We start from the raw sequence: 26,316 nt of genomic DNA on the forward strand, positions 1-26,316 counted from the left end.
TGGGGCCAAATGACGAATGTATCGTCAACATATCGTAGCCAACATGTGGGTTTGAGCATTGATGTGGATAGTGCTCGGCGGGTCTCGAAGTCTTCCATAAAGATATTGGCAATCAGTCGAGATAGAGGGGAGCCCATTGGGGCACCATTTATTTGTCTGTAGAATTGATTTTGGAAGATGAAATAGGATAGATGAAAATAGAAATTAAAAAAAAAAAAAAAAAAAAAAAAAAAAACAAGAACTGAAAGAACTTCGGTCAAATCCAGATCTAGTCATTCTTCCCGCCGATAGAGGAAACGCCACCGTCATCCTAAACACTTCTTCTTACATCAATAAACTTTCAAATCTCGTTAACACTCCAGACTACAAACCAATTCCTAATAATCCAACAACCTATCTCTGGAGAAAACAACAAAAGCCATTATCAATAAAACCTTTCTTCCTGTTGACATCAAAAAATCTCTAATTCCTCGTGAAAAGACTTCAAGAACACCTCGAATATATGGCCTCCCCAAAATTCACATACCCAATATTCCTCTACGTCCCATTGTCAGTGCATACAACTGCCCTACACAACCATTGGCCAAGTATTTGGCCAAAACTCTACAACCTTTGGCCGAAAATGCTTCATCCTTCGTCAAAAACTCTTTTCATTTCATCGAACTTCTTAAACAATACCCTATATCACCGTCAGATATTCTAGTAAGTTTCGATATTGTCTCACTTTTTACAAACATTCCTATAGATGAAACTCTAAACATTCTGAAAACTAAGTACAGTATCCAACAAGACCACTTATCTCTCATTAAACATTGTATGTCCAACACCTATTTCATCTTCCAAAATCAATTCTACAGACAAATAAATGGTGCCCCAATGGGCTCCCCTCTATCTCCAGTGATTGCCAATATCTTTATGGAAGACTTCGAGACCCGAGCACTATCCACATCAATGCTCAAACCCACATGTTGGCTACGATATGTTGACGATACATTCGTCATTTGGCCCCATGGCAGGGATGCTTTGGTGTCTTTCCGAACCCATCTGAATGGTATACATCCTAGTATCCAGTTCACGATGGAGGTGGAAACTGATTCATCCCTACCGTTTCTCGACGTTTTCATAAAGAAACACCAATCCCAAGGTTTTCAGTACTCTGTCTATCGAAAACCCACACATACCAATCGTTACTTGCATGCCAACTCTCACCACCCACCTTCACAAATTAATTCAGTCATTAATACCCTTGTATCCAGATCAATACGCCTTTCCGATGGTGCAAGTAGATCCGCTGAGCTTTCTTGTTTAAAACAAGCCCTCATCCAAAACGGCTACCGCGAAAATCACATCAATAGGAGCATCCACAGACATCAATCTCCCACACAATCTCAATCCAAAGACTCAGACCCTTATCATACGAAAGAGTTTCTTCCTTACATCAAAGGTGTCACTGACAAAATCGACAAAATTCTTAAACCAAGAGGAATAAAAACAATATTTACCCCCCAACAAAAACTTTCATCTCTTGTCCGATCAATCAAAGACAATATTCCAAATGAACAGCACGGAGTTTATGAAATTTCTTGTGCAGACTGTCCCCGATCCTATATAGGCCAAACAAATCATAGAATTCAAATCTCGCCCCCTCCATCTTCGAATCAAAATCCCACTGTCGGAAATGTTCGCGCCAACTCTCGCGCCAATCCCAACCCTAACCCCCACCTAGGCCACGTCACCATCGACGGTATAAATGAACCGTCCCCTGGTCCCAGTCGTAGTAGTGAACTAGTGAGTGAACTAGAAGTGACTAGTGAGTGTAGTAGTGTCTGGGGGCTCGGGAGACTGAGACCTCGGAAGCCCTGAAGAAGACATCAGAGAGGATGTCGAAAGCTCGGCTAAGTTTAATTGTACTAATCGCGGAAATCTTTCCGAACATTATATATATATATATATATATATATATATATATATATATATATATATATATATATATATATATATATATATACTAAAGTTCTATTTTGAGGTTGCAGTCAGTATTAGGGCAGGATAACTAAAACACTTTGTTCTTCTATCAAGCTTTTTCAAAATTTATTCGCTTCTTCAGGTTATGCTACAATATGGTTACGATTATTTTATCAATAAATACAATGAAATTAGAATTAAAAACATTGTATAAAATTTACAACATGAGGTTAATCCATTAAATTTTGAAATTCACAAAACATTAAACTTAACTTATTTAAAGTATATATATATATATATATATATATATATATATATATATATATGTATATATATATATAATTACAATATTTTAATTGTATTTAATTTTTAATTCTAATTTCATTGTATTTACTGATAAAATAATTGTAACCATATTTTAGCATATCCTGAAGAAGTGAATAAATTTTGCGAAAGCTAATAATGACTGCAACCTCAAACTAGAACTTTAAGTTACATACCGTGTCAGTCAATAATACCTAAATACTTTATATATATATATATATATATATATATATATATATATATATATATATATATATATATATATGTATAGGTATATATATATATATATATATATATATATATATATATATATATATATATATATATATATATATAATACGTTGGAAGTATCGGGTATAGTTAACCAATAGTCCCTTTTATTGACTCCAACCCATCCAAAACATTTATATATATATATATATATATATATATATATATATATATATATATATATATATATATAGGTATATATAGGTATATATATATATATATATATATATATATATATATATATATATATATATATATATATATATATATGTATAGGTATATACAGATTGAATCAATTTAAAACGGAACATACAATTTTATATATGTCTGTTTGAACTGCATTTGAAATAGTGGACCAATATAAAACTTGGACCAAAATAAATCCATACCCGGTGATAGACATTGTATAAAATAGCGTTCAACTATCTGTCTCCTTTAAAGGAAAGAGGAGCTTGCCTAATAGTCGGAGAGATAGAGCCGAAATTTTGAACTGATCAGTAATATGACATTTCTCTATTGGAATATATTCATTGTAACTGGGTTAAGACTTTGCCTTACAGGCGGACGCCCCTCGTGGTACAGGGGGTGGCTATACAGGGATGAAGTTGTCATTTTTTTCGGAAAAATTAACGATCGATAATATGGCTGAACATTTGCCCAGAGTAAGACCTTGGTATAACTAGACGAAATCCCAAAGGGCGGACGCAAGAGTGGATACATAAGGGGTGGCGGACAGGGGTGAGGTTGCAATTTTTTGGGGAAAAATTAACGATAAGTAATATGTCCGCCATTTTCATGGCTCATTATTTAGCCCCTAAAAACTTTAAATATAAAAGGGCGGACAGCTGGGTTGGTACAGAGAGCCATAAAACGGGGTCAAATGTACCACTTGCCTGCGCATTTTAGGTATCGGTAACAATTTTCAAACTGATTTTATTATGATATTTTTATACCGATTGATTTGAAAATTTGTATGCTACTTCTGTTCTAAATTTTTTTTTCTTATCGGAAAAATCGTTTGAATATTTTTGGAAAACAAATCATTGTATAACTTACAGAAAATCGAAAGGATTCTACAAATTAGATTTTACCTCAAAAAATTACAAAAATTTTCATTTACGGAAATTTTTTTGGAAAATTTTGAGGAAAACTCTACTTGACGCTTCTCAGAATAGTAACAGAAGTGAGCATACAAATTTTCAAATCAATCGGTATAAAAATATAATAAAATCAGTTTGAAAATTGTTACCGAGACCTAAAATGCGCAGGCAAGTGGTACATTTGACCCAGTTTTGTGGCTCTCTGTACCAACCCAGCTCTCCGCCCTTTTGGATTTAAAGTTTTTAGGGGCTAAATAATGAGCCATGAAAATGGCGGACATATTACTTATCGTTAATTTTTCCCCAAAAAATTGCAATTTCACCCCTGTCCGCCACACCTTATGTATCCACTCTCGCGTCCGCCCTTTGGGATTTCGTCTAGTTATACCAAGATCTTACTCTGGGCAAATTTTCAGCCATATTATTGATCGTTAATTTTTCCGAAAAAAATGACAACTTCATCCCTGTATAGCCACCCTCTGTACCACGAGGGACGTCCACCTGTAAGGCAAAGTCTTAACCCAGTTACAATGAATATATTCCAATAGAGAAATGTCATATTACTGATCAGTTCAAAATTTCGGCTCTATCTCTTGGACTATAAGGAAGCGATAAGTGGTTTGACGACAGCATAATAACTGCTTGTTTAGTCTAGTTTTTTCAGTGATTCTAGGCAACCTATTTGGGTGGAGTTTTGACTTGTTCTTGAATGAGTTCCGAATCCAGCAGCCCGCTGAAGTATTGGATTTTTATAATATAATTATTTGACAACCTTTTGTTGGCCAACCACCTAGAGCGGAGTTGAGCCGAAATACATTGATTTCGTATGTTCCGTTTTAAATTCGTTCAATCTGTATATATATATATATATATATATATATATAATATATATATATATATATATATATATATATATATATATATATATATAATACGTTGGAAGTATCGTTGGAAGTATCGGGTAAAGTGGTCTCTAATGAAATTTTTTTTCTAAGATACTCAATATTTTGCTATTTATTTGATAGCTTCCTCAGGAGTAAGCTGAAACAGTTTGAACATTACAAAAAATGGCGTACAAATACATTTAAAAAAATTAAAAGATTTCGCAAATAAAAAAAGACATTGAAGTATTTGAAATATTGAATGTCAAGATTAAATTGTCTTAAGCACGTTCGTTACAGCAATACGATAAAAAATTAAAATTACTTCAAATGTAAAAATTAAAATAACAATAAAAGAAACGTTAGAATTTTTATTTTTATTTTTACATTTGAAATAATTTTAATTTTTTAACGTATTGCTGTAATGAACGTGCTTAAGACAATTTAATCTTCACCTTCAATATTTCAAATACATACTTCAATGTCATTTTTTATTTGCGGAATCTTTTAATTTCCGTGAGTGTTTTTAAATTTACTTGTACGCCATTTTTTGTAATGTTCAAATTGTTTTAGTTTACTCCTGAGGAAGCTATCAAATAAATAGCGAAATATTGAGTATCTTAGAAAAAAGAAAGATTTTCATTAGAGACCAATTTACCCGATAATTCCAACGTATTTATAAATTATTTTTTGGTCGAAATAATCATTTCTATATATATATATATATATATATATATATATATATATATATATATATATATATATATATAGATACACAGATATTTAAAAAGCCAAAAACATTTTTTTTCACAAATTACCTAAACTATTTTCACACATTATTATTATTCTTAGAATTGCTTAATATATTGATTAATTACTATTTAAATGGGAATAAGCCACAATTAAAGGTTAACATACGTTTATTGACGTTTCAATTTCCACTTCGGAAATCGTTTCAAAATACAAACATTAGAACGATTTACGAAGTGGAAATTGAAACGTCAATAAACGTATTTTAACCTTTAATTGTGGCTTATTCCCATTTAAATAGTAATTAATTTAAAATGCCACAAGAAACTAGCTTCAGAACAATATTAATATATTGATATTCTTATGAAATAACTTATTGCTTTCTGTGGAGTTAGCACACGAAGTTTGATAATTCAAAAATATTTTTATTCTTTTTTTTTTAATGTAAAACTGCTAATTTCACATTTTAATCACAAATGAACTTACCTTGAGGTACTTATAATAACTTACTTAACACAGAAAGGATAACAAATTACACCGATACTTAAATTAGATATATGGTAAAATAATGAACCTCTCAGGTTGTTTCCTCGTTAACTCTCGGTTACCTCGAATCGCTGCACTGTCAGAAACTATAGATAGAACTAATTAAATACACACGCATTCGTTTATATAACAACACAATTATTATTATCTGATATTATCTTATAAAACTAAGTATCTACAATGTATTTACTACTATGTATATGAGTACTAGTCGATTCTAAATAAATTTAAAACGATAAATGAAGATTATTGCTTATTGATATTATTAAAAAAATACTTACAATAATTTTGCATTTATTGTGCAATAAATCGAAATTTGATGAATGCCTTTAAAATCCAAATTTTGCTTCCCAAAAAGGGAAGCTTTAAAAGTGCTTTGAATTATTATCATATATTTCAGAATGGCCACGAGATCTGCATTTTTTCTATTTGGCGTAGTTGTCGTTGTTTGATATATTTCTTTTATTGTTACATTACATGTTTACAATCTACTCTATACACAGAGTAATACATACGTATATAGTCTGTAAGTAAATTAACGTGAGTTAGGTACCGTCCAGTGACGGTTCTCTAAGTATTATTGCGGTATGTCTTCTGGCCATACTCTCTTCAATCTTCTTTCGGCAAGTGGTTGAGTGAATAAATTATTTATTAGTTCGTTGTTCGTTGTTCAGTGGTGCGATTTTTATATTTTATTGAGTGATTCTTAATTATGTCCTTAAGTAATGGGATGTCCAGATCATTGTGAAGTATTTGGTTAGATACATACCATGGAGCTTTGCTTATACGGAGTATTTTGGATTGGAATGTTTAAAGTATCTTCGAGTTTGATGGTTTACTACAGCCCGATAGTTGTATTCCATATGCCCAAACTAATATAAGTATAGTTTTCCTAAATAGCCAGTTCATATTTTTTAATGTGCGTTGTCCATGTAAGTTTTTCATCCAGATGCAATCCCAAGTATTTGACAACTGGTTTTATAGGATTGGGAGTACTATTGATATAAACTTGTGGACATCTAGATTTTCTTGACATAAAAGTAATTTGTACTGATTTGCTAGCATTAACACTGATCTTTCATCTCTTAAGCAAGTTTTGTAATTGGACTAAGTGATTTTGTAGTTTTTGTGATACTACATTAGGGTCGATACCCACTGCCAATATTCCTGTGTCGTCGGCAAAAGTAGGTAAGAAGGTATCATTGCTGCTTGGAACATCTGCTGTAAATATAAGATACAGAAATGGGCCCAAAACGCTACCAAAATTTGCAAACGCTACAAAATTTTATTGTAAAATGTAGAACATTAAATTTAAAAATCGACGTGAGTAGATATACAACAAGGGCATGACTATAGTCATAGGGAAAAGAATGTGTTAGAGAGAGAAGGATCTTTTAGTGAGTAAGAGTGAGAAAGATATATGACGTCGAAGGAATCTCCTCTACCGTAATTCAACTATTGTCCGCTAGGTGGCGCTATTTTTAAATTAAAATATTAAATAAATTATTATAAAAATAAAATAACTAAAACAAATAAAGATTGTAGATATGTAGTGCCTAGGAACGCTCTTCTTCTTTTTGTCAACTGTCTATTTTTCTTCTCATTCTTTCCGCAAGTGCCAATTCTTCTTCTTTTCCGTAGAGTCATGGACAATAAAGATTGTAGGTATGTAGTGCCTAAACGGCTTAACGTAGAGAGATATGGGAGGTATCATGTGACAAGTCGGCATCAGTAATTCGCCATTTTTACTTCAAATTAAATTTATAAAATATTTTTGTAGTTTAACTATTATTCAAATTAATGTAATTATAAATTTTCGGTCATAATGTATGAGGGATCATTGGAAAGGAGCAAAGCCAAGAGGTACAATCATGTATAAGAATTAAACAAAGCGATGAACCATAAAGACCTTAGATAGGTAGTGCCTAAACAACTTAACGTACCGGGATGTGCAAGATATCGTGATAGGGCTAAATAAATAGATTTAGATACTACAGAAAAACTAAACATAACATCATGCCATAAAGGCTTTAGATATGTACCTACACGCTTATTGGTCCGATCGTAATGTATGATGGGTCGTTCGAAAGGAGAGAAAGAGCAATGAACCATAAAGACCTTAGGTATGTAGTACCTATATGACTCAAAATAGAGGGATGTGCGACGTATCATGTGATAGGGTCTAACGAATAGAATTGATTGATATAGAAAAATCTACCATAATATTATGCGATAAAGGCATTGAATACGTATATAACGAATATATCTAGATAGAAAAATAGATTAACTATATGACAAATCTTGAATTATTTACTTAAATTTGGAATCTGGCTCAGTACCAAATAAACAACTGATCGAATCCTAACACGCAACATAGCAAATGAATGGGGAGGATGTAACAGGATAAATAACAAATAAGGCGACTATCAAAATGACACTACATCCGTGTTTCAACTACCCTTCCAAAGGTCACAAGCTAACGTACGTACACAAGCGTTAATATTGTAAATCGAAATTCATATTTAGGAAGGGAGTGAAAAAACCAAAGATTCTGGTTTAAAGAATATATTTTTAATTACTATTTAAATGGGAATAAGCCACAATTAAAGGTTAAAATACGTTTATTGACGTTTCAATTTCCACTTCGGAAATCGTTCTCAAAATACAAACATTAGTAAAGTAACAAATTTTGTTTTTATATTTTTAATATAAATAAGTACATACTTAAATATAAATCATTATTTTTTAATATGAATGCTACAGTTCTAAATATAAAATACAGCTCGTTTCTTATTTGTACTCGGCGTTGTGCTGAGTTTGTCTAGTTTTATCTTTTATTATATATATATATATATATATATATATATATATATATAGGTATATATATATATATATATATATGTTTCTAAATATATATATATATATATATATATTTCTAAATATATCTTATCTTTTATTATATATATATATATATATATAGGTATATATATATTTATATATATATATATATATATATATATATATATATATATATATATATATATGTATATATATATATATATATATATATATATATATATATATTTCTAAAGTATTCAACTAGTGAATTCAGAGGTTTAATCGGTCATTCAGGTTGGCAAATAAAAAAAGAAGTCAACTACTTCATAAGTTTATTGAAGACGTTTCGCTTTATATTTCTAAAGCTTCATCAGTTCTCTAAAATATAACAAATGACATTGAGTTTATAAGAAATATAGATGTTTATAGTTCATAACTTACAACTCAATATGTAGTATGTTATCGACAGTTAACTTTAGAAATATAAATTGACGGTCGTAGTCTTTACAATATATATATATATATATATATATATATATATATATATATATGTATCTTCTTGCCTATTGGCCCAGTCGTAACTTATGAGGGGTAATTGGAAAGGAAAGAAGGCGATAGGTACAATTAGAAATAATTAAACAGAACATGTCATAAAAATCATTAGATATATTTTTTGATTGTACACATACATATATCTTTATCTATTTTCTATCGTTGAAGGAATTCTTGGTATAGGGAATGGCAGCTGTCTCCGGATATTATGAACTTCTGGACCATCCAAAAGGTAATTCCCAGTAATATGCTGCTCAATGAATTCCGTTTCATAGCCGGCTAGGGTTTCATATAAAGGCAATGGATATCTCCGAGCGAAAGATACATATTCCAGCCCCGCAAAGTACCGACATGCTGAAATAAGCTGTTCTTTGGTGTGTACTAGCACAGGATTGATGATTCCCATTCTGAAAATTTTTTAGAACAAGTCTGTAAATAAAGTAAATTTAAAATCACATCATATTTGTACTTTATATTTGCAGTCACATATTTATTAATTTATATTATCTACAAAACAGTCATTTTTCCTAAGATTGAAAATAATCACAAGAAAACTAAAACAAAAATAAAAATTTTAAATCAAAATTCTTTTAGTTTAGAGTAATTCGACTGAAAAAATTACATAATAATATGCAAGTTACGAATATAATAAAAAACAAGATATTAGAAAAGAACTAATATGTATGAATAAAACTAAAACAAAATGTGTCTCTGGTGTGGGACTCTAACCTGATGCAATGAGATTTGGGGTAAAAGAGAAACAAAAAATGTGTCTAAAACAGAAGGTCTCTAAGAGAAAAATGATCGTAAAATTTCAAAGCAATAATATAGTTTAGAATAATTCGACAGAGAAAATTACATATAAACGTATAAACAAGTTACAAATGTAAGCAAAAATAGACTGAGATATTAGAAAAGAACTAGTATGTATGAACTAAACTAAAAAATGTGTCTCTGTTGCGAGACTCTAACCTAATGCACAGGATGACACAGAAACAAAAAAATATCTAAAAAGGTCTGTACGAAAAAAACAATCACAAAATTTCAAAGCAATAGTCTTTTAATGTAGAGTAAACCGACAGAGAAAATTTATACAAGTTACGAATATACATAAGCAACAATATAACAAGATAATAGAAAAGAACTAATATGTATGAATAAAACACCAACAAATCTACTAAAACTAAAAAAATGTGTCTCTGGTGCGGGGCTCGAACCTGATGCAACGAGAATCGGAATAATACAGAAACAGAAAAATGTGTCTAAGAAGAAGGCCTATAAAAAGAAAATGACATATATACGTATATACAAGTTACGAATGCAATCAAAAAATACAACGAGATATTAGAAAATAACTAATATGTATAAATAAACCTAAAAAAAAACGTGTCTCTGGTGCAGGATTCTAATCTGTTGAAACGAGACGCGATATAAAACAGAGACAGAAAAATGGGTCTAAAAAGAAGGTCTGAAAGAGAAGAAATGACGCAAAATGTCAAAGCAAAAGTCTTTTAGTCAAAGCAAAACTTTAGTTTAGAATAATTCGACAGAGAAAATTACATAGGTATATACGTATAAACAAGTTACAAATACATATAAGCGAAAATAGACTAAGATGTTAGAAAAGAACTAGTATTTATGAACTAAACTGAAAAATGTGTCTCTGTTGCGAGACTCTAACCTAATACAACGGATAAAACAGAAACAAAAAATATCTAAAAAAGTCTGTACGAGAAAAAAAATCACAAAATTTCAAATCAAAAGTTTTTTAATGTAGAGTAATTCGACAGAGAAAATTTATACAAGTTACGAATACACATAAGCAACAATAGAACGAGATATTAGAAAAGAACTAATATGTATGAATAAAACAAAAAAACAAATCTACTAAAACTAAAAAATGTGTCTCTGGTGCGGGGCTCGAACCTGTTGCAACGAGACTCGGAATAAAACAGAAACAGGAAAATGTGTCTAAAAAGAAGGTCTATAAAAACAAGAAAATGACATATATACGTATATGCAAGTTACGAATGTAATCAAAAATACAACGAGATATTAGAAAAGATGTATAAATAAACCTAAAAAATGTGTCTCAGGTGCGGGATTCTAATCTGTTGCAACGAGACGCGAGATAAAACAGAGACCGAAAAATGTATCTAAAAAGAAGGTCTGAAAGAGAAGAAATAACGCAAAATTTCACAGCAAAAGTCTTTTAGTTTGGAGTAATTCGACAGAGAAAATGTATACAAATTACAAATATAATCGAAGAAAGAGCGAGATGTTATAAAAGAACTACTATGTATGAATAAAACTAAAAAAAAATGTGTCTCTTGTGCGAGACTCTAACCTGATGCAACGCTATGATACTGTGGAACAAAAAAATCGAGACATACAGACGAAAATACATCAAGAGCCAACTTAGAACTATAATTTGTAACGTAAGTTTAAACATAAAAATAAAAAATAATTTATAAAGGAATCATTTACCTATATGTTAACTGTAATAAATGTAACTGGGAACTGGTTTTCGTGGTTTGAAACTAGAATACTAATATTTAAGTAATTCTCGAATTTCAAAATTTATATCAATGTCTAGTAGTAATAGTTTCTTAATATTCTACTAATAGATCGTTAAATATTAATTTTCTTGTGATTATTCACAATATTGAGGGAAAGCTTGTAGATAATATGAATTAATTTGTATTTTATTTGTGTATACTTATTTTCCCAAATTGCATGTCTTGATATAACATTTGTACGTAACACTCACATTATTTTCGTATTGACATTAATTTATATCGCAATAATTGACAGGTACAAACATTTAAAACGTATGCAGATAAACATTATTTGATTAATTCATATTTCAATAAAACAGTTACAGACTTAAATAATAACAAGCTAATATTCGACGAAAACTTTTCCAAAGGCAATAAAAAATTAATCATTTCACTCTACAACTTAAACAAACTATCGACGAACGATTTTCCTTTTTAACTTTAATGCTAAATGAATTCGAAAATTAATTTTTTTATATCATCGATTGAATCTTATTGTCTATATGAAATTAGATTTCAATCACCATCGATCGTAAAAAGTGGATCAAATAATACATCACAGATGTTATTCTAATTAAAATCCATCTGCGAAGTATATAGGAAGATATATTAAATAGGATTATTGTTAAAGACATCCGTATACACGTAAATATCTCTGATACTAGGACGATTTTTAACACTTTTAAACGGTTTTTCATCGCTTTTCATGGCTTTTCTCTGCCGCTATATGCATTATGATATTTAATGCAAAAGATTCATCTTCCTGACTCTTTCGATGGATAAAATCCTACAAAAAAATCATTCTAATCCTATTTTAGGTCATTGATGATTTAATCGTACACATAAAAGAATTAAAGAAAAAATACAAAATTACAACTAATGCCAAAAGAATAAACTAGTACTGAAAAAAAAATAATATTAAACATCCGATAGAAATTATCACTACAAGTACATATTTCCTTTCGAAAAAATATTTCTAAACGTTGTAGGTCCCTTAGTCATTTCCGAAAAAGGTAATCTTTTATCCTAACTCTTCAAGACGATCTTACAAAACTTTCTTATGCAGTTTTTATTCTGAACCATGAATCTGAGGCTATAAGCCTAGGGTTCACGAAAAAATTTATTTGTACATTTAGTATTTCAGGATCAGACTATATCTCCAATCTTTTCAAAAATGTAGCAAAACTCTTTTTAATATTCTAATATAATCGACTTAATAAATCGAATTAGATTTCAATAACCATTGATATTAAAGTCGATTCAATAACACATCACAGATGTTATTCTAATCAACATCTATCTGCGATGTATGTAGGAAGATATATTAAATAAATATATTGGTAAAGGCATCTGTATACATGCAAATATCTCTGTTACTAGGACGATTTTAACACTCTTAAACTTTTTTTTCATCTCTTTTTATGGCTTTTCTCTGCCTCGATATATATATTATGAAATTTAATGCAAAAGATCCATCTTCTAAACTTTTTCGATGTACAAAATCTTACAAAAATCATTTGGGACAATTTTTAACACTTTTTAACGTTTTTCATTGCCTTTCATGGCTTTTCTCTCGAAGATCAATTTTCCGTTTTAACTTTAATGCTAAATGGATCCGAAAATTAATATTCTAATATTATAGAGTTCAATCTTATCCTCTAAATCAAATTAGATTTTAATCAACAATAATTTTGTTAATAATACATTCCAGATATTACTCTAATTAACATCCATCTACGACGTTTGTAGAAAGATATACTAAATAGGATTATTGTTAAAGTCATCTATATGCAAGCAAATATCTTTGATACTAGGATGATTTTTAAAACTCTGAATCGTTTTTTCATCGCTTTTCATGGCTTTTTTTCTGTCGCTGTATGCATATGATATTTAATGCAAAAGATCCATCTTCCAGACTCTTTCGATGGACAAAATCCTACAAGAAAATTATTCTAATCCTATTTCAGATCAATAAGAATATATAATCATACAAATAAGAGAATTAAAGAATACAAGAAATAAAGAATACTAATTAGTTGATGAGATATGTTGTGAAATGCAATTTTTAGATTCCCCATGTCTCTAATAACATCTTTATCAACGTCTGTTTTGCCTTGCAATTCTTAGAAGGCACAGATTAAAGAAAAGTTCTGAATTTGGTTTCAAAAATTAGTGTACGGATTTTAAAAAATTCTAAATTGCAACTTATGTCCAAAGTATAAACCAGTACGAAAAAAAAAATAATAAACATCGGATGGAAATTATCACTTCGCGTTCATTCCCTTTTGAAAAAATATTTCTAAACATTGTAGGTCCCCTAGTCATTTTTGAAAAAGGTAATCTTTTATCCTAACTCTTCAAGATGATCTTACAAAATATTCTTGTGCATTCCCTTTTCTGAACCACGAATCTGTCGTATCTATCAAATCTATCGTATCAGATCAAGAATCAGATGTTATGTCCAATCTTTTTAAAAATGTAGCAAAACTCTTTAAGATAAAAAAACTAAACTGTAGCGTTTATCACCCACAGTCTAATGATGTACTGGAATGATCTCATGCTACCTTAGTAGACTATCTAAAGCACTATATCAAAGACAGTCAGACCAGTTGGAAAGATTGGATTAATTGCACAACGTTTTCTTTTAATACGACAATATATTTGTCAACCAAATTCTCTCCATTTGAACTTCTCCTCTTCGGTAACAAAGCTAATCTTTCAAGCTCTATGACCCAAAATCCTTAATTTCTCTACACCTATGACGATTATATAAATGCAGTTAATTCGAAATCACAAAAGTCACACCAATTAGAAGGAGAAAATTTAATCAACCTTAAAGATATATGAAACAAAGAATACTACGGTAGAAAAGTTAAAGAAACAGAATACAATGCTGGTGATAATGTTTATCTCCTTAATAAACAAAAAACAGATAGGAAAATCTAGGAAATTTAAGTTTGCATCCCAAAGAACCGTATAAACTAATAGATAAAATAGGGAAAAAAGCAGCAAAGTAGTTCATTTTAATCTCTTAAAATCAGAATTTTTGTCAGCTTAGTTGCTTCCATCCTCATTTTGGACACGTCTTTTTTATACGTGAATACACCTATTACGAAACTTTTAGGTATATATTATGAGTAATTACAACCTGTTTATTTCTATGAAAAATCATGGGATACAATAAGTTATTTAGACCTTATTATATTTGAAGAAAAAATTATCATTTCTCGAAATCACCTACAGAAAAATGGTTCAAAAAATCTTTCACGTACCTACACATCCATCTATTTATAAAACTAACTTAAAACTTATAATTTAAATAATACTAGATAGCTTGAAAGAAAGCTAAGTCTTCGCTCATTGGATATAATAGATTCCAAAAGAGGACTACTGAATATTATAAGCTCCGCTTTCAAAACATTATTCGGAACACTGGATAATAATAATGCTAAATTTTATGACAAAGCAATCATAAAGGTAAATAATGAAGAAAAACATTTGATTGATCCTTTTTAAATAATAAATTCAAGTTGTTCAGTCAATAATCACTAATTTCAATAAAACAGTTACAGACTTAAATAATAACAGGGCAATATTTGACGAAAACTTTTCCAAATTGCAAAAATATGTGGAACAATTCAAAATTAATCATTTTAAACTAGAACAAACAAACCATCGACGAACAATTTTCCGTTTTAATTTTAATACTATTTGAACTTGAAAATGAATATTCCAATATCATCAATTTAATTTTATTCTCTAAATCAAATTCGATTTCAATCAACATCGAATTTAAAGTCGATCAAATAATACAAATTTTAATGCCTATTGACTTTTAATTAAAACTCCTTATTTTCATTAACTTTTATAGTACATATAGATTACTTCCTTTAATTTCCAACAGAGTTTTGTGTATCGCAAAAAATGCATCTTATTGATTAATGATAAATTCAACAATGTCACTATTATTAAATGATTTGATGCGAAATTAATAAATATGTGACTGCAAATATAAAGTACAAATATGATGTGATTTTAAATTTACTTTATTTACAGACTTGTTCTAAAAAATTTTCAGAATGGGAATCATCAATCCTGTGCTAGTACACACCAAAGAACAGCTTATTTCAGCATGTCGGTACTTTGCGGGGCTGGAATATGTATCTTTCGCTCGAAGATATCCATTTGTTGCCGAGAGGCGTGGATGGCGGCAGATTGGCTCGTCTCCTGCTCTACGGGCTTCTTTCGGTCAGTGGAACTAGACCGGGATGTTCCACGAGTGTCCACCATTTTCCGTCGAGCAATTTCGTCGCTGCTGATTGTATACGGAGAGATATGGCGGAGTCGTGTATGTTTTAGTGATAAAACTATCACAATTCCGCTTGTCTGAGGCTAGCAGTGCTTGATTACGTAAGTAAAATACCACAATAAACCTCAGACACTATGTACAAGTATATATATATATATATATATATATATATATATATATATATTGAAATGTGATAATAGGAAAGAAATGCAGTTCAATAAAATACAAGTGCAAACGTCTCTTGTGCGTAATCGGTAAAACAGAGGTTCCACAAGAACGTTATCTGCACGAGATAAAGAGATAAACGTATATATATATGGTATATATAGATAATAGAAAAGTTTTGTGTACACAAAAAGAGAAAATAACAAATGATATGCAACAATAAATTGGCAATGTGAGAGATTCCTTGACTTACGGAAGGAATCCTCGAAAAAATCTTGTGTTTCTTTAACTTACGGAAAGAAAGCACAAGTGTAGAAAATAATAATATCTCAGAGCGTATGGTCTCCGCTCGGAGAGATATCGCAATTAGAATATTTAACGACAAAATGTAATAATGAAATAACAAGTAAAATGATACACCAAAGCGTATGATCCTCTAAGAGAAATATCGCTTCGAATGTATCCAACAGTAAAAATATCAGCAATAATAAAATAGCGTGAAAATAAATGAGAATAGATTCGGAGCGTATGATCTACAAGTAGAAATATCGCAACAAATATATTCGATAGATAAACAAATGAAATGCAATAATAATATAGCACAAAATATATATGTACACTTTCGCTGTGCGAGATCCAAGGAAATACCACAGCAGAAAGTACAGAAAAATACACAAAAATCGGGTACTAGCACCGAACCTAGAGTCTTAAAATACGAGGGTGAGCTCGAACTGGCCGACTACAGAAAATCCACCTTCTTTTATTCACGAAAATCCTTTGTTTTAGGGGATTATGACGTATGAAAGTGGACTTCCCGTAAAATCGGCCAATGGTAAATTTTAAATTGCTCAAAGGCTGGAATAACTTTTATTCCAACCAATGAACAATTTTTTTTTGTGTTTGGAGATGTTTCCCGTACGCCGATTGGTCAGTTAATGCGAGCGCACGAGAACATCCCCCCCCCCCTTTCGAAGACTCTAGGTGGTGCAAATTTTATTTATAAAACAGACAGATTTTTTTTACAGGATTTTACATTGTTTACAAAAAAGGAAAGAAAATATTTCATGTCTTCTGTTTTTCTCATTCTTGATCTGCTGGTTCGTCCCTAGGCGGAGGAGCAGGTCGGATGTCGTCCACATGGATGGTCCGGTTTATGTCCTGGTCGCGGTGTACCTCGTAGGTATGGTTCCCTAAGACCCTCAGGATGGTATGTGGCCCTGTCCATGTGGCTCCAAAATTTCCTTTTACGTGGTTGCGTACTAGGACTTGTTCCCCTGGGATGTATTTCCTTGCGGGTGGTGCATTTGGGTTGTCCGGGAACAGGTTTCTGGCATATACCGTGGCCTTTTGTACAGCTTGCGTTACTCTTTCCTGACGTCTGGCTGCGGTATTGGCGTCTCTTCTTTCTCTCTCCGTTTCTTCGGATCGTTTTGGCAGATATCCTAGTAGTAGCTCGGCAGGTGTTTCTTGTGTTGCTTCATTCATTCGGGTCCGCATGCTGAAAATGATGTCTGGCACTTACGTGTCCCATCTTGGGTCGTCGGCTGAGGTGCATCTGGTCCGTAGGCCTTTTTTCAGCTCCTGGACACGGCGTTCCATTGGATTCGCCCTTTGGTGGTAGATTGGGCTGAATTCTCCTGTGATGCGGTTGCGTTGCAGGAATCTTTCCCAGGCGTCTGTCCGGAATTGGGGCCCGTTATCTGTGATCAAGGTGCTTGGTTTCCCCCAGCGACTGCAGACCTCTTCCTGTAGGAAAGCTATCACCTGCCGGCTTTTTGCTACTGAAACACATCTGAATTCTACCCAGTTGCTTAGACAGTCCGTGGCTAGTAGAATGAACCGGTTCTTTGTTCCACGGGCAACTGGGTAGGGTCCTAGGACATCGAAGGCAACCCGTTCCCATGGGTTGTTGGGTTCCCGTGGTATGATGGGGGCTGCTGGTTGACGTGCGGCGGCCTTGGTCGTGGCGCATGTTAGGCAGGATCGGACGTAGCTCCGGACATCTTTGGATAAGGTTGGCCAATAGTAGTGCCGCTTAATGGCCCGGATGGTCTCGTCCTGCCCTGGGTGGTTCGCCTCTTCGGAGTCGTGGTATGTCTTGATTACCTCTCTCCTGTAGGAAGGCATTACGACTAATGCTCTGCGATTCGGGTCTGACACGTAGTAGGCTGCGTCGTCTATTATGGTAAATTCACGGAGGAAGTGAGTTTTTGCTTCGCTCCTGGGTCCTCTTTCTGTGATTCTGTGCCATCGTCGTTTGAGTCGTAACATTCCGGGGTAGAGTGTGTGACTTCTGCGGATTCTTTCTTGTAGGTCTGTTATGTCATCTAATATCGGGTCGTTTTGGCCTTCTTCCACGTCCTCCAGCATGCATAGTAGTGAAAATGGATCATCGCCTGTGTTCTCTGTTGTGTTGGTTGGCCAGCTCAAACGTTTCACTTCTTCGTCCAGGTCCTCGTCTTCTTCTTCCCTCTCGGTGGCAGGATTTCTGGAGAGATGGTCAGGTAGTTCATTTTCTTTTCCTGGTATGTGTTTTATGGAGAATTTGAACTCTTGTAGGAGTAAGGCCCATCTGGATAGCTTGGCTTTATCCTCTTTGAAGCGGTTTAACCATAGTAGGGCTTGGCTGTCCGTGTAGAGGGTAAAATGCTGGTCCTGGAGGAAGTGTTTGTATTTCTTGAGTGCCCAAACCAGTGCTAGGCACTCCTTCTCGTTGATGTGATAACGTTTTTCTGAGGGTTTCAATTTGGTTGAAGCATAGGCGATGACTTCTTTCTTCTCTGGAGTTCCCTGGAAGAGTACGGCTCCCCTACCAATGTCTGAAGTGTCCGTCTGGAGGTTAAATGGTCGGCTGGTATCTGGTCTATGTAGTTGGAGTTTTCCTTCGATTGCAGTTTTGATTTTGTTAAATGCGTCCTCTGCTGCTGAGTCCCATTTTAGTCGTCGCTTGTTGCCTGCGGTGAGGTTGTTTAGCGGCGTGATTACTTCTGCGAATCGAGGGATAAAATCTCGTAGCCAGTTAGCCGTTTCGATGAAATTTCGTAGCTGCTTCATGGTATTCGGTGTGGTGAATCCTCTGATCTTTTCTACATGTTTCTCAAGTGGTTGTGTGTTGTTGGATGTCACTTTATGGCCTAGGTATTCCAATTCGTCGGTGGCGAATCTGCATTTCTTTAGTGATGCCCATAGTCCATGTGTCCTCAATCTTTCCAGTACAAGGTGTAAGTGTTTCTTGTGTTGTGTCCAGTCCTCTGAGTAAATTATGATATCGTCCATATAAACTTTAATGAACTCGTCAATGTATCCGGCAAAAACGCTGGTTACTAGCTTTTGGAACACTGCTGGGCCGTTTTTGAGTCCAAAGGGCATCACCGTGAATTCGTATGCAGATCCGTCAGGTAGGCTGAAGGCGGTTTTGGAGCTGGAGTCCTTGTGGAGTGGGACCTGCCAGAATCCGCTTTTCAAGTCCAGTGTGGAGAAGATTTGTGCCGTGCCTATTTCTTTTATGCTGTCGTGTATCGGCGGCATACTTGAGGCTTCGTCGACCGTAATTCCATTGAGTTTTCTGTAATCCACGCAGAAGCGAGGGGTGCCAGCTTTCTTCGAAACAATCACCACAGGGCTGTTGTATGGTGATTTGCTTGGTCTGATGACTCCTGCGGCTAGTATCTCCCTCATTTCTTTGAACATAATTCTCTTCTTTTCGGTGGAGTACTTGTATGGTTTTATATTGATTGGTCGGCTGTCGGTCACTTGTATCTCCATTTCGGTAGCTTTGGTCGTGGGTTGGCGTAGACGGTCGTCGAAAACGTCGCTGTACTCGTTGATCAGTTGTTGGATGGTCGGGAAGGCGAAGGCTGGGGCTTGGTGAGCTTCTAGGGCCTGTTTGGTTGCATTCCTCTTGCCATGGTTCTTCCAGTATAACGTGGTTCTGGTTGAGGTGCCCACATGTAGACATTTGCGGGGGATGTCTAGGTTCGCTTCCTCTTGTTCCAGCCATGGCATACCAAGCACAACATCGTGATTGAGTTTTTCTAGTACTGTACATCTTACGGTTGTGGGGAAGTTGTCCAGAAATACTTCGACGTCTGCAGTCCCCAAACTGTGGGACGTGCTGTCCGTGCACGCCAACTGAATTGTTCCTGGTCGAGTCTGCAGGCCCCCTCTTTGGATTAACTTCTGGTGGATGAAGTTCCCAGAGGCTCCAGTATCGATTAGTATCTTTACTCGTTGGTTATTGATCCTTCCGTCAAGATTTGGTAGTCCTGCTGTCTTCGATTGATGTTGGATGGGGTTCAGTTAGGGCACCGTTTCGTCAACAGGGTTTAGTTGGTGCCCCTGTTGGAGTTTTCCGGCTGCTCAGTTTGGTTTTGGTTTTGGTTGTGGTTGTTCTGTCGGTTGTGAGGGTTCCTATTTCGCCAGTCTCTTATGGTTTCCGATCGTCTAGGTGGTTGATTGTTGCTTTGCCTGTCTGGTCTTTGTGTGTTCGGAAGGTGTTGAGCGTCAGCTTCCATCTCTCTGGCGATGGTTCGGAGGCTGTCTTCCGTCTTAGGCATCCCTAGTCTGAGGCAGATTCTAATTTGAGGCAAGAGTTGGTTTGCTATTACTGTGCATCTTTGGTCCTCGGGAATGTCTGGTAGAAGACGTTTGAATAAGGCTGCTTTCCGTGTCACAAATTCGTCAGCTGGCTCGTTTTTCTGATGCTGTCCATATAGTTTGACGGTCAGGGCGGATAAGAGGGCTGGATCGTCGAATTTTTCTAGGAATCGAGTCTTAAAAGTCTGATAACCTATCCCGGTTGTATAGTGACTCTCTGCCCATGACCGTGCATCTCCATGTAGTGAGTTAGTAGTTATGTAGTCCACCCAGTCGTCTGTTTCCACGTCGTGTTTGGTTAGGAAGTCCTCGATTCTTTCTAGGAATTGGGTTGGAATCTCCGTTTCTCTTCCTTCAAATCTAGGTTGTTTGGATGTCCATATTTTGGGTGGTCTGGTCTGGGTCGGTTGTACCATGTGCAGAGCTGTCAGGGCTTGAAGGAGGGTGTTAATCCACGTCTCAGGTGATGCTTGAGTTTGGCTCGTGGATGGACCTCCTGTTATTGACTCTTGTTGGGGAGTGGGTTCGTCTGATTTGAGTTGGGCGCCATGTTGCCGAGAGGCGTGGATGGCGGCAGATTGGCTCGTCTCCTGCTCTACGGGCTTCTTTCGGTCAGTGGAACTAGACCGGGATGTTCCACGAGTGTTCACCATTTTCCGTCGAGCAATTTGGGTCGCTGCTGATTGTATACGGAGAGATATGGCGGAGTCGTGTATGTTTTAGTGATAAAACTATCACAATTCCGCTTGTCTGAGGCTAGCAGTGCTTGATTACGTAAGTAAAATACCACAATAAACCTCAGACACTATGTACAAGTATATATATATATATTGAAATGTGATAATAGGAAAGAAATGCAGTTCAATAAAATACAAGTGCAAACGTCTCTTGTGCGTAATCTGTAAAACAGAGGTTCCACAAGAACGTTATCTGCACGAGATAAAGAGATAAACGTATATATATGGTATATATAGATAATAGAAAAGTTTTGTGTACACAAAAAGAGAAAATAACAAATGATATGCAACAATAAATTGGCAATGTGAGAGATTCCTTGACTTACGGAAGGAATCCTCGCAAAAATCTTGTGTTTCTTTAACTTACGGAAAGAAAGCACAAGTGTAGAAAATAATAATATCTCAGAGCGTATGGTCTCCGCTCGGAGAGATATCGCAATTAGAATATTTAACGACAAAATGTAATAATGAAATAACAAGTAAAATGATACACCAAAGCGTATGATCCTCTAGGAGAAATATCGCTTCGAATGTATCCAACAGTAAAAATATCGGCAATAATAAAATAGCGTGAAAATAAATGAGAATAGATTCGGAGCGTATGATCTACAAGTAGAAATATCGCAACAAATATATTCGACAGATAAACAAATGAAATGCAATAATAATATAGCACAAAATATATATGTGCACTTTCGCTGTGCGTGATCCAAGGAAATACCACAGCAGAAAGTACAGAAAAATACACAAAAATCAATATATAAATATCAAATAAATGCACACAAAATATCAGTATAAATCAATAGCAAAAAGGTAAAATAAAACGGCAGATTCTAGGTGGGTACTAGCACCGAACCTAGAGTCTTAAAATACGAGGGTGAGCTCGAATTGGCCGACTACAGAAAATCCACCTTCTTTTATACACGAAAATCCTTTGTTTTAGGGGATTATGACGTATGAAAGTGGACTTCCCGTAAAATCGGCCAATGGTAAATTTTAAATTGCTCAAAGGCTGGAATAACTTTTATTCCAACCAATGAACAATTTTTTTTGTGTTTGGAGATGTTTCCCGTACGCCGATTGGTCAGTTAATGCGAGCGCACGAGAACACATTTGTCGCCAAGTGCTCGGTCAAGAGTGACCAATGAACACTCTTGGCGCCCATCGCCCCGCCTTTCTTCCTTTTCCAATTTTTTCATTGGTCTTTTGGTTTGGGATCTTGTAAAATATTATGTATAAATATTAGTTGATTTCCAAACCAAGGGACAGTCTACCTCGGTCTCTCCTAGAGCCCTAAACTCTAGGGAGCCGACTAGCGGGGCTCTGCTCCACCTACCTTAGACTCTGAGGCTTTGTCTTCGTCTCTTACGATTGAGTTTTATTTTATCCTTCAAAAAGAAACAATTCAACGTCCCAACTAGAATAAGGGATAAGTACCTAGGGTGTTTCGCACATCGAATTCACGAAATATCCTAGAGCAGAGCGTATAGCAGAGTGGATAAGTTCATAGGTCCACTCTAGCTACGACGACATGGCGCCCAACAAATGGATTAAAATCCGGACCTACGACCCAGTTCCTGACCCACAGAAGGCAACACTCCATTGACTTTAACATGGGTTAAAGTCAAGTGAACAGTGGGGAGAGCCACGGAGTGTTAGAAAGTTATATTCTAACACTCCGCCATCGAGCTTTGCAGCAATCCTGATGCCTTCAGTGTACCAGGTGTTTCAGCGAGCCAGCCTTCTGCGACGTTTTGAAGCCCCGGAAGCTACGAAAATCCTGGAGTAGCCACAGTCCCTGCCTGCCCTCCAGATATGTGGTCCGCGTCACCACGGAGCCCCAGGCAAACTCGCCTACGAGACCCCAGGATAAGCGGATGGAAGCCGGATAGCAGAGAAGAAGACGAACCCGCTGGGAGGAATGGTACACCGACCGTGGATGGAGCATGCCGCAGAGGGAGATGCAGTAACATCTGGCCCCCCTAGGTTCAAGATAAGTGTTGTATGTGAGTTACGAACTTTTTGAATTTATTTTGGACACTTTTAAATTACTGTATTCATTGTTCTATATATTTTTCGCATTTCTTAAACTTGTAATATTTTAAAATTTTCAATAAAATTTTCCACAGCCTCAGAGTCTCGAAAGGAGGGGGGATGTCGCCAAGTGCTCGGTCAAGAATGACCAATGAACACTCTTGGCGCGCATCGCCCCGCCTTCCTTCCTTTTCCAATTTTTTCATTGGTCTTTTGGTTTGGGATCTTGTAAAATATTATGTATAAATATTAGTTGATTTCCAAACCAAGGGACAGTCTACCTCGGTCTCTCCTAGAGCCCTAAACTCTAGGGAGCCGACTAGCGGGGCTCTGCTCCACCTACCTTAGACTCTGAGGCTTTGTCTTCGTCTCTTACGATTGAGTTTTATTTTATCCTTCAAAAAGAAACAATTCAACGTCCCAACTAGAATAAGGGATAAGTGCCTAGGGTGTTTCGCACATCGAATTCACGAAATATCCTAGAGCAGAGCGTATAGCAGAGTGGATAAGTTCATAGGTCCACTCTAGCTACGACGACACATTGCCTTTATATGAAACCCTAGCCGGCGATGAAACGGAATTCATTGAGCAGCATATTACTGGGAATTACCTTTTGGATGGTCCAGAAGTTCATAATATCCGGAGACAGCTGCCATTCCCTATACCAAGAATTCCTTCAACGATAGAAAATAGATAAAGATATATGTATGTGTACAATCAAAAAATATATCTAATGATTTTTATGACATGTTCTGTTTAATTTTTTCTAATTGTACCTATCGCCTTCTTTCCTTTCCAATTACCCCTCATAAGTTACGACTGGGCCAATAGGCAAGAAGATACACACACATATATATATATATATATATATATATATATATATATATATATATATATATATATATATATATATATATATATATATATATATATATATATATATATATAATAAATAAAAATATCCATCGAAATAAAATTTCATGATATTAATATAAATCATTTCATGATATAAGAATAGAAATTTGACGTTTCAAACAAAATTATCAAAAAACCTTTGTTTAGAATTAGAAGACATTTTACCTGTAAGTTAATCTTTTCATTGTTTGTATAGTCGAGTATTAAATGATTATATTCTAATCTTTTGAAATATGTTTAAATGATGTATTGAAAAAACCAATTTTAAAGTAAGCTATTTAGTTTTCTCTGAAACCGAAATTAGGCTTTTCCAAAATCATGGTAAACACAATTTGAGCTTTTTGATTGGACGGTCGTTTTTAAATGGGAATTTGGGAGTCGATCATGAGACAGGAGAAGTCAGTCATATTTTGGTCATCGAAAGGAAACAGTCGATTGTCTCAAGATAGGGTGTGGTTCGTGAGTTTGGATACCGGCGTAACGAAAAGAAGTGAATAGTTTGAAGAAGGAGATAACAAGTAGATTAAAAAAGGTCCTTGTATCTACCGTCGGCATTTTATAAAGTATATGTGAAAGTATTCTTACGGCATCAAGTTGACAAAAGGAGGTCCTGGTGTCATAAATAAATAGCTGAGTTTGGAGAAGTGAATCAAGTGTTTTTTTTGTGTAGTCTGCAGGAGGTTTGCAGAGACGTTAAGAAAGAGCCGAGGTGCCAAAGAGGAGAGATCACATCGTTGAGGAGACTGGACTTTTCTGGGTATGTTCCAACATACAACTCAAGAATAAAATAAGCTGTAAGTGTTTGTACAATTGAATTTTATATCTGTGAAGGATCGCTTCGACATCATGGTCATTAGCATTCAAATTTAAGAACTGAGGTTTTGTTAGGCTAATCAAAAGTTTAAAGTTTTGTGGTTTCTTTTTTCAAGTAAAGAAAATTTTAAGTAAAATTGGTTTTTCACGTAATATAAATGTATGTAGCTTTATAATCTTATTATCATAATAATTTGATTTATTTTCTTGTATGCTGATTGATAAGATAACGACAGAATTTAATAATTGTTTTATTCGTTCATATAAAATAAAGAAACGTAAATCTTTGTAATATAATATATTTGTATTCTTATCCTTTCTTCTCTCCCGATAAAGACAACTAGAAAATCTTTTGAATCCATCGAACACAGGTAATATAAGGATTATTTTACTTTTGATAACAAATAAGTTATAATTCTTTTTTATTGGCTCAATAAACTAAGTTTGAACTCAAAATAAACAATCATAACAATATATATATATATATATATATATATATATATATATATATATATATATATATATATATATATATATATATATATATATATATATATATATATATATATATATATATATATATATATATAATAATAAAAGATAAAACTAGACAAACTCAGCACAACGCCGAGTACAAATAAGAAACGAGCTGTATTTTATATTTAGAACTGTAGCATTCATATTAAAAAATAATGATTTATATTTAAGTATGTACTTATTTATATTAAAAATATAAAAACAAAATTTGTTTAATTTACTAATGTTTGTATTTTGAGAACGATTTCCGAAGTGGAAATTGAAACGTCAATAAACGTATTTTAACCTTTAATTGTGGCTTATTCCCATTTAAATAGTAATTAAAAATATATTCTTTAAACCAGAATCTTTGGTTTTTTCTCTCCTTTCCTAAATATGAATTTCGATTTACAATATTAATGCTTGTGTACGTACGTTAGCTTGTGA

General features: G+C 34.1%; 1 protein-coding gene across 2 annotated transcripts in view; it reads right to left on the reverse strand.

Moving 5' to 3' along the window:
• The window catches only part of LOC140450884 (cytochrome P450 9e2-like), a 71,794-nt gene extending 65,836 nt beyond the window's left edge, over positions 1–5,958 (reverse strand). Inside the window, exon 1 of one of the 2 annotated variants that reach the window (XM_072544570.1) lies at positions 5,801–5,958. The gene's annotated coding sequence lies outside the window, so the exon portion shown is untranslated. Of the gene's footprint in view, positions 1–5,776 lie in introns of both variants that reach the window. The other variant, XM_072544569.1, reaches the window with a different exon arrangement.
• Between the last annotated feature and the right edge of the window lie 20,358 nt (positions 5,959–26,316).

The sequence above is a fragment of the Diabrotica undecimpunctata genome, chromosome 1, assembly GCF_040954645.1.
Source record: "Diabrotica undecimpunctata isolate CICGRU chromosome 1, icDiaUnde3, whole genome shotgun sequence".
NCBI classification, from domain to species: Eukaryota; Metazoa; Arthropoda; class Insecta; order Coleoptera; family Chrysomelidae; genus Diabrotica; species Diabrotica undecimpunctata.